Source organism: Saimiri boliviensis, chromosome 20, assembly GCF_048565385.1.
Source record: "Saimiri boliviensis isolate mSaiBol1 chromosome 20, mSaiBol1.pri, whole genome shotgun sequence".
Classification (NCBI taxonomy): Eukaryota; Metazoa; Chordata; class Mammalia; order Primates; family Cebidae; genus Saimiri; species Saimiri boliviensis.
In genome coordinates this window covers 6,040,446-6,050,497 of record NC_133468.1, presented here as the reverse complement: position 1 = coordinate 6,050,497, position 10,052 = coordinate 6,040,446, and positions in this window count along the sequence as shown.

Here is a 10,052-nt window from a genome sequence, read left to right as displayed (position 1 = left end):
GCCCCGACGCTGCCCAGGGCCGAGCCCGGCCGGTGCCTGGGCTGTTCTGTGAACTGGGTGCTTGTGGTCGAGCCCACTTGGAGCTTCCGGTCTAAGGCGGATTCATATGAAGAGGCTGCCTCAGAAAACAAGCTCAGGAGGTGCTTATCTTTTAAAGCCATGTGCTCCTATTCAGAACCACACCAAGGGAGGTTTCAGTGGAGACCCCTGACAAGGTTTTCCCGTTAGCATCCCTAGCCCTGAGCAGATAAGCTAGCTGGAAGTGTCCCTGACGAAGTTTTCCCCCATTCTTTGTCCCCGTGGGTTGATTTTTATTCAACCAAGGCAGAAAAATGTCTCTGAGCCAGTGAGGGTCCGTTAAGGGGCTTGCTTACCGCAAAGAAGGTATTCTGCAGTTCTGAGAACCCCCAGGCAGTTCCCCCATGTATGGAGCATGAGAAATCTTAGGGCCAAAGTCGGAGCCCTATGGGGAAAACTTATGGGCTAGAGGAAAAGGGGCCTGAGCAGGAATGATCAGGAGAGGAGGAGAACCAAGAATAGGGTATCAAAGCAAGGGAGGGGAGGGCTTAGTGAGGGAAAGGGTCTCGGTAAGGTTAGAACTGAAGAGCGACGGGGCGCGGGGGGCGGGGGGTGGGGGGGCCGCTCCTGTATTCTGACGGAGATTCACTGCATAAAAGGCAAAGCCAGAAATCACATTTGGGAGAGGGGTTGAACTCTTGTGGGTATTAGCCCAGCAGCGTGTGGGAGACCTGTGACCCTGTTAGGTAAAAGAAGGGAAGGGTAATACCTTTAGTGATCTAACAGTATAGAAACTTGTGCCATCTGCTTTGGGTAAGTAGGGTAAATTTAGCTAAAGCTTGGAGATTGTACTGCATCTCAAAGTAAAGTTGAAATGACAAGTTGAATATTCATGGAGATTGCATTCCAAGAAGTGAAGTTGAAAAAAAACTTGGAAAATTGGAAGGGAAAACTCTTTACGCTACAGAATGAAACAAATGATATTATTCTCATCTAGCATAGCCACCATTTCTGCATCTATAAATTGAAATCTTACTCATCTTTAAAGGGCCATTTCTTAAAGATGGTGTCTCTGACATCCGTTCCTACCCATTTCTCTTCTCCTGACTACTCCCGTTAGATGTGAAGTCCTCAAATAGTATAGTATTTGGAGTCACCCTATATGCCAACAAATTTTGCCCAAAGAGTGAAATGTATTAGTTCTACAATTGATTAATTGATTAATCTTGTCTCAAGGGCATCTATTAGATAGAATGTTGAGCTGGCTGGACTGGGTGATGGTACAAGATAGAGTGAGGCTCAGATTGCAGCATATGGGAGTGTAAATTCAAGCTGGCACTAAAGAATGTTCTCCTGTTTCATAGAGTATGAGAGATCTGTGCCTCTTGAGGCTATAAGAAAGTTTGGTGAGGACAGCCCACAATTCTGCTCAAAAAGCAACAATGTTAAAAGGCAGCCACCTTGAAATGCCACCTACAGAGGCCTTTATATTGTAGACATCACACACACTGTTACCCAATAGTGGAGTCTGCTTTGTGATTACATTCCTCTTGCTTTAGTGTTTCAGTTTGTATGCCACCAAAAGGTTTTCATATTTAAAAGTGTGTAATGATCAGGAGGAAGCTGAGAATGACTAGCATCTCTATGCTATGTGATGTAGCACTATGGTGCCCCTAGTCACTCTGTGGCTTTGTGCTTAGTTTGGAGGCAAGGACCAGAATTATATTGTCTTTGGTATTTCAGTGCCCAGAACCCAGTAAATATTTGTAGGTTATTTACATAAGCTGCTTTTGGCTATTTTACTCAGTTGGTTTAAGGTCAAAGTGAGTAAGTTAAAGGTAAATATTTCATCCCAGGATCACTGTGCCAGTTAGCTTACCACCCTTACGTGGCAGCCTCAGCCCTTCCTATTAAGTCAGTTACCTGGCAAGACTTAATGAAAAGGTCTATCTAAATTTCTGAGAATCTGCTACCAATACCAGAAACACTGCCTAATCCAGTGGTTTCATCTCTTCACAAGAACAAATATGTCCAAAAAAAAACTTAAGTTAACTCATGGGTCAAAAGCAACTAGTCAAAGGCTGGACACAGTGGTTCACACCTTTAATCTCAGTTCAGAGGCAGAGGTGGGTGGATCACTTGAGCCTAGGAGTTCAGGACCAGCCTGGTCAACATGGTGAAACCTCACCTCTACAAAAAACACAGAAAAAAAATTAGCCGGACATGGTAGTACATGCCTGTAGTCCCAGCTACTCGGGAGGCTGAGATGGGAGGGTGATTTGAGCCCAGGCGGGAGAGGTTGCAGTGACCAAAATTGTTTCACTGCACTGGTGACAGAGACAGACCCTGTCTCAAAAGCAAAATCAAAAACAGAAACAACTAGTTTAAGAAATTTTTAGCTTTTAAGAGCAAACAGAGGGATATTCTTATCACATGTTCTAGGATATGTGTACTACATGCTTAACTTCAGACATCGAAAACCCTCATATGAAAGTCAAGTTCCAGAGTAAAAGTCTAAATTATTGTGTAAATTAAATTTAACAAAAGCTTATTATCTTAGAGTGTAACCTTCGCAGAGGTATAAACCTTTGCAGTTGTAGCCTCTGTTAGTAGCTGCTTGTTACTGTTTATTAATCTGTATTCAATTAGACTTGCTTTTAGCTATCAAATACTCATTATATGCTAGCACTTTATATACATGATCTCACTTAATCATCTGACTCCTGTCAAGTGATCATTGGTTATTTTCCCTAGATCAGTTATCAAGTCCCAGAATCAAGATTTAAACCTACACCTTGCTTGCTCCAAAGCTCTTGCATTAATTCGTTTTACTGACTGCTTCAACTTACACAGCAAAGTACGTAGCAACTTACTTCACGTAGACATCAAAGCAAACGTCCTGAGTCCATCTTTCACTTTGATTTCTGTCCTGTCTCTGTCTCTCAGGTGCCCTGTACTATTTCATCTGCAGTTGCTTTCCTTACTTCATAATGTTTTGTGCCAACTGTAGACAGAGATCCCTTGTCCTTTATTTCCCAAAGCCTTCTAATACATAGCTTTAATGAGGACTAGGCTTAAAACTTTGAGGATGTAGGAGTACCCTGTATTCGTCCGTTTTCACACTGCCATAAATTACTGGAAGCTGGGTGATTTATAAAGGGAGGAGGTTAACTGACTCACAGTTCCGCATGGCTGGGGAGGCCTCAAGAAGCTTATAATCATGGCAGAAGGGGAAGCAGTTACCTTCCTCACAAGGCAACAGGAGAGAGAAGTGTGTGTGAAAGAGGAATTGTCAGACACTTATAAAAGCATCAGATCTCATGAGAACCCACTAGCAGGAGAACAGCATGGGGGAAACCACTCCCATGATCCAATCACCTCCCACCCGGTTCCTCTCTCGTGTGGGATTATGGAGATTACAATTTGAGAGGACATTTGGGTGAGGACACAGAGCCAACCACGTTACCCTGTTTATCCTCAGTTTTCACTTCACATGGTTTCAGTTACCCACAGTCAACTGCAGTCAGGAAATATTAAATGGACAATTCCAGAAATAAACCCTCATATGCTTTAAATCATACACCGTCGGGAGTAGTTCATGAAATCTTGCACGGCCTGGCTCTCTCCTGCCCGTGTGGTGAATCGTCCCTTTGTCCAGAGTATCCATGCTGTATCCCTTACATGATAGTCACATAGTAGCCATCTGGGTTGTCAGATCCACCGGGAGGATACCGCAGTGCTTATGTTCAAGCAACCCTTATTAATAATAATTCTTGCCCCAATGCACCAGAGTAGTGATGCTAGCAATTTGGGTATGCCGAAGAGAGGCTGCAAAGTGCTTCCTTAAAGTAGAAAAGTGGAAGTTCGGCCGGGCGCGGTGGCTCAAGCCTGTAATCCCAGCACTTTGGGAGGCCGAGGCGGGTGGATCACGAGGTCAAGAGATCGAGACCATCCTGGTCAACATGGTGAAACCCCGTCTCTACTAAAAATACAAAAAATTAGCTGGGCATGGTGGCGCGTGCCTATAATTCCAGCTACTCAGGAGGCTGAGGCAGGAGAATTGCCTGAACCCAGGAGGCGGAGGTTGCGGTGAGCCGAGATCGTGCCATTGCACTCCAGCCTGGGTAACAAGAGCGACACTCTGTCAAAAAAAAAAAAAAAAAAAAAAAGGGCTGGGCGCGGTGGCTCAAGCCTGTAATCCCAGCACTTTGGGAGGCCGAGGCGGGTGGATCACGAGGTCGAGAGATCGAGACCATCCTGGTCAACATGGTGAAACCCCGTCTCTACTAAAAACACAAAAAATTAGCTGGGCATGGTGGCTCGTGCCTGTAATCCCAGCTACTCAGGAGGCTGAGGCAGGAGAACTGCCTGAACCCAGGAGGCAGAGGTTGCAGTGAGCCGAGATCGCGCCATTGCACTCCAGCCTGGGTAACAAGAGCGAAACTCCGTCTCAAAAAAAAAAAAAAAAAAAAAAAAGAAAGAAAAGTGGAAGTTCTCGACTTAAGGAAAGAAAGTAAAATTATATCCTGAGATTGCTAAGATCTACATTGAGAACAAGTCTTCCATTTGTAAAACTGTGAAAGAAAAAGAAATTCATGTTAGTTTTGCTATCATACCTCAGACTGCATAAGTTACAGCCACAGTGCCCGATAAGTGCTCAGTGAAGATGGAAAAGGGATTACATTTGTGGGTGGGAGACATGAACAGAAATGTGTTCCAATCAGTGGCAACTGAGTTCAGTACTGTGTCTGGTTTCAGGCACCCGCTGAGGGTCTTGGGACATATCACTGAGGCTAAGTGGGGACTGAGATACTGGAGGATGGGTACAGCACAGAAATGAAAACAATTTAAAATTTAGTATCAGATTCACAATTCTGAAGGTGCCAAATCATTCCCCATTAAGTAGGCTCATTTCTTACTGGTCTTTCTCTCCTTAGGTTCCACCCAGCCAAGTTCCTTTGAATCATTCTCAAATTTTCTTTCAAGAACTCTCTTCTTTTGGCCAGGCACAGTGGCTCACACCTGTGATTCCAGCACTTTGGGAGGCTGAGGTGGGCAGATTGCTTGAGGCCAGGAATTCAAGACCAGCCTGGCCAATATGGCAAAACCCGGTCTCTACTAAAATTTGAAAAATTAGCGAGACGTGGTGGTGCACACCTGTAATCCCAGCTGTGTCAGGAGGCGGAGGCACAAGAATTGCTTGAACCCAGGAGTCAGAGGTTGCAGTGAGCAGAGATGGCACCACTTTACTTCACCCTGACCAACAGACTCCTTCCTTCCTTCCTTCCTTCTGTATTTATTGGGCCCTTACTGTTCTTGATGATAAAGATACAAAAGTATGTAAGACAAACTGCCTGTCCCCATGGAGGTTAGGTTGCAGTGGGAGAGAGAGGAAAAAAAATGGAAATAAAGAAAATACTTCAACTTTTTACATGTGCTATGAAAGAAAAAAACCAGGGGCTGAAAGAATAACTGAGAAGGGTTTGCTCTGGTTGGGCTCCTCAGAAAAGCGCTCTTGGCAGCTGTAACATTTTAGATGAAGCTAAAGGAAAAGGGGAAGCCGGACATGTCGCATAAAACCTCCTGCAAGTCTCATTTAACTCCATGAGGAAAGTGTGAGGATGCTCGTGGAAGTTTTGTTTGTCGTAGGAAGAAAAACTTGGAAACAATATAGAGATCCGTCATTAGGGGAATGAATAAGTAAAAAATATACACATCAGTTAAAAGCTATGAACTAGATTTATGTATAGCAGTATGAACAGACCTAAAAAACTTAATGTTGAGTGGAGAAAAAAACTTATGATTTACAAAACCATTTATGCAGATTTTTTAAAACCCACAACTATCCTGCATGTTTTCGAGGCCACATGTACATCTGAATAAGTGACTTAAGGATAGATTGGAAGAACAATATATGAAACGCCCTGGAAATGTGCTTCTCAGAGGTCCGAACTTGGCATGGGAGACCACCGAGGCTCAGCATTCCATTTCCTCTGCAACTTTGCCACCCCAACATTTAAATCCTTGGTCTGATTTTCAACACAATGTTCCCTATGGCTGCAGCAGGCCTACCTCTGCAGTGTGCTTTAAATTAAAATTGACTAACTTGAGCTTGTCATTTTCCTTCTTCAGAGCTTTTTGTTGTTGTTTGTTTGTTTGTTTTTTGGTTTTTGGTTGCTTTTTTTTTTTGAGATAGAATTTCACTCTGTCGCCCAGACTGGAATGCAGTGGCATGATCTCGTCTTACTGCAACCACCACCTCCTGAGTTCAAGCGATTCTCCTGCCTCAGCCTCCCTAGTATCTAGGACTACAGGCATGCACCACCATACCTAGCTAATCCTTTTGTATGTTTAGTAGAGACAGGGTTTCACCATGTTGGTCAGGCTGGTCTCGAACTCCTGACCGCAAATGATCTGCCCACCTCAGCCTCTCAAAGTGCTGGGATTAGAGGCATGAGCCACCGTACCTGGCCTCAAAGTTTAAAAAATAACCAAAGGCAGACAACTCTTACACAATTGTTATAATTGCCATTGCCCCATGCTACTGAAGTACCTCCAGCTACTGCATCAACCAATGTTTCACCTCCACCCAGAAGTGATTCCAGTTCACCACCAGTGAGGGTTTTTCCAGATCCAAGGGATATGCTCTTTTTCCTATTTTACCACCTTGTCTCCCTTAGAAGTAATAATAATGGGCATCCTTGCCTTATCACTGTTTGCGAAGGGAATGCTTCTAATACCTACAGGTCATATTTGGCAGGCTTCCAAATTAACCTGCCTAGGGAGGTCTCATGATTCCTGATGATCTTCTGTCCCTGAGCAAAGAATTTACTTGTGAGTTCCTCAGACTGTTGACATTAATGCATAATGATTAATGCATAACTCACTGACATTGAACAAGACACTGATTCGTTTCTGAATCCTGAAGTTTTACTGATTGTCCAGCACTTAGAACACTGTAGCCTGCATGTTGTCATCCATAGCCAATGATTGTAACCTCTGTATTGTACCCTCTACTAAAAATACAAAAATTAGCTGGGTGTGGTGGCGGAGGGAGTTAAGAAATCTGCCTCAGCTTTTACTTCCTGCTTGTACAGGGTCTTGAGGTGGGTCAGATATGAGTAGAAACTGGGGCCTGTTCTGTTCCCCAGATCTCCCTTTTAAATGTTTTGCTGGTTGCTTCCTTGCCCTGTGTTATCACAGCCTTAGGAGATTCCATGTTCTGCTGGGCTCTGATTGCTACCAAATATTACTGTGTTCAACAAAACCAAGGGAATAGAGATTTTCCATGGAGCTCCAAATCATATCAGCCACTAATACTGCACCATGGAGCTGGGGTGAGAGAGGGAGGGTGGCCGGGGAAGTGAGAACGGGAGCAGTTCGAAGTTGATATGTCACAGACCTTGCTGATCTTACCAAGATTCAATAGTTTCTCTTGAATAAATGCTTTTCAGCTTGTTCTATGCCTTTGGTTAATTTCCAGAGTTCTGAAGTCATTGTTTTTAGTAATTTGCTATTTATTTTTTAGTTGGTTAATTTGGGAGAGAATGTGTCAATGTCCTCTCTCTGTTCTTCTGGAAGTTCCCCATGGGTATAAATTAAAATTTTCTGTTTTAATTTCACCTAACATATCAAAAATATCATTCAAACATGTAATTTATATTATTATTATTATTTTGTAGAGATGGGGTTTTGCCATGTTGCCCAGGCTGGTCTTGAACTCCTGTGCTCAGGTAATCCACCTGCCTCTACCTCCCAAAGTGCTCAGTGAGCCACTGTGCCTGGCCTAGATCCATATTATTAATGAAGTGTTTTGTGTTCTTTTTTTTTTTTGTACCAAGGTTTTATAATCTGATACATATTTTACACTTAACAGCTCATCTCAACTTGAGCTAGTCACATTTTCAGTGCCTAATAGCCACATTGGCTAGCGGCTATAAGATTGAAAGCACAGTTTTAACTGTTGCTAGAGTAAAGAAATGCTGCTGATTTTTAGATATCAATCTTATGTGTTGTCATCTGCTAAATTCTTTTGTCATGTCTAATTTTCTGTCTTTAAATTATTTGGAGATTTCCAGGTAAAAGATTGTATCATCTGCAGATAATAATGGGCTTGTTTCATCTCTTGGTCTTTACTCCTCTTATTTCTTTTTCTTCTGTGCTACCTAAGGCAACTAATACAGCTACAAATGGAAGCAGTGACAGCGGACAACATTGTCTTGTCAGATCTTACAAGAAATATTGTTAACATTTTGCTGTTAAGAATGCTGTCTGTTACAGGTGTTGATAGCAACTTTTCATTAGACTGAGATGGTTCCTTTCCATTTCAAATTCATACACACACATTCTTGGTGAGCATTTTATTTGCTTTTCATTCTTCTTTTGAGATGATCACATGGTTTTTACAGTAATATAAAATTACATTTAGAGTTTCTTTAACTTTAAGCTACTTTTTCATTGCTAGAAAACCCTTTTGTATATTATAATTTGCTGGGTCATTGTTGCAATTTTTAAAAGGCTTTTTGTGTCTATTTTGTTTCTTTTTTTTGAGATGGAATTTCACTCTTGTTGCCCAGGCTGGAGTGCAATGGTACAATCTTGGCTCACCACAGCCTCCTCCTCCTGGGTTCAAGCAATTCTCCTTCCTCAGCCTCTCAAGTAGGTGTGATTACAGGCATGTGCCACCATGCCCAGCTAATTTTGTATTTTTAGTAGAGACAGGGTTTCTCCATGTTGATCAGGCTGGTGTCAAACTCCTGACCTCAGGTGATCCACCCGCCTTGGCCTCCCATAGTGCTGGGATTACAGGCATGAGCCACTGTGCCCAGCCTCTGCTTTCACTGTTTATTCTCCTATAATCCATTATTCACCCAGTAACTGGAAAAGTCTTAGAAATACTGCACTCATTACTTCTCTTTAGAAGGCTATCAAGGCCAGGAACGGTGGCTCAAGCCTGTAATCCCAGCACTTTGGGAGTTCGAGGCGGGCGGATCACCTGAGATCAGGAGTTCAAGACCAGCCTGACCAACATGGAGAACCCTATTCCTGTCTCTATTAAAAATACAAAATTAGCTGGGTGTGGTGGTGCATGCCTGTAATCCCAGCTACTCAGGAGGCTGAGACAGGAGAATTGCCTGAACCCAGGAGGCGGAGGTTGCGGTGAGCCGAGATCGCGCCATTGCATTCCAGCCTGGATAACAAAAGCAAAACTCCATCTCAAAAAAAAAAAAAAAAAAAGAAGGCTATCAAAAATTTCTGAGTTTATTTAAAACAAATTTAAATTTATTATTCTGGCCAACAAGGCCTTACAAAATCTGGTATATCTTATGCTGTTGTTCATTTACCTTCAGCCTTTTTCAGTGCTACTCGATGTTTTCCTGGATAGCCTATCTAGTTCATTAAGACAACAAAGCGAAAGAAATGAATTGCAGAGGAAAAAACAAACCTGTCATTATTTGTGGCTGTTATCATTGCATGTGTAGAAAATGCAAAAGAAACAAGGTGGTTTACTCCTGTAATCCCAATACTTTGGGCCGCTGAGGCAGGCAGATTGCTTAAACTTAGGAATTTGAAATCAGCCTGGACATAATGGTGAAACCGTATCTCAGAAAAATTAGCTGGGCATGGTGGTGTGCACCTGTAGTCCCAGCTACTCGGGATGCTGAGGCACAACCCGGGAGGCAGAGGTTGCAGTGAGCCAAGATCACGCCAATGCACTCCAGCCTGGGCAACAAGAGTAAACCCTGTCTCAAAAAAAAAAAAAAAAAAAGAAAGAAAGAAAAAGAAAAAGAAAATGCACAACATAACCTGTAAATCATTAGCAAAGTTGATGGATATCAAATCAGTGTAAAAAATCAAATATGTTTCTGTCAACAATATGTCTTAGTAAAGTTTTATCATTTTTACCTAGGGTAAAATGGTAGAAATGATAAAACTTTACTAAGTTATCTTGAGGAAGACCTATACAAAGATATCAAATTCATTGGGTAAAAGACTCCATATTAAAAATACTGCCCATTCTTTCCCAATTGATC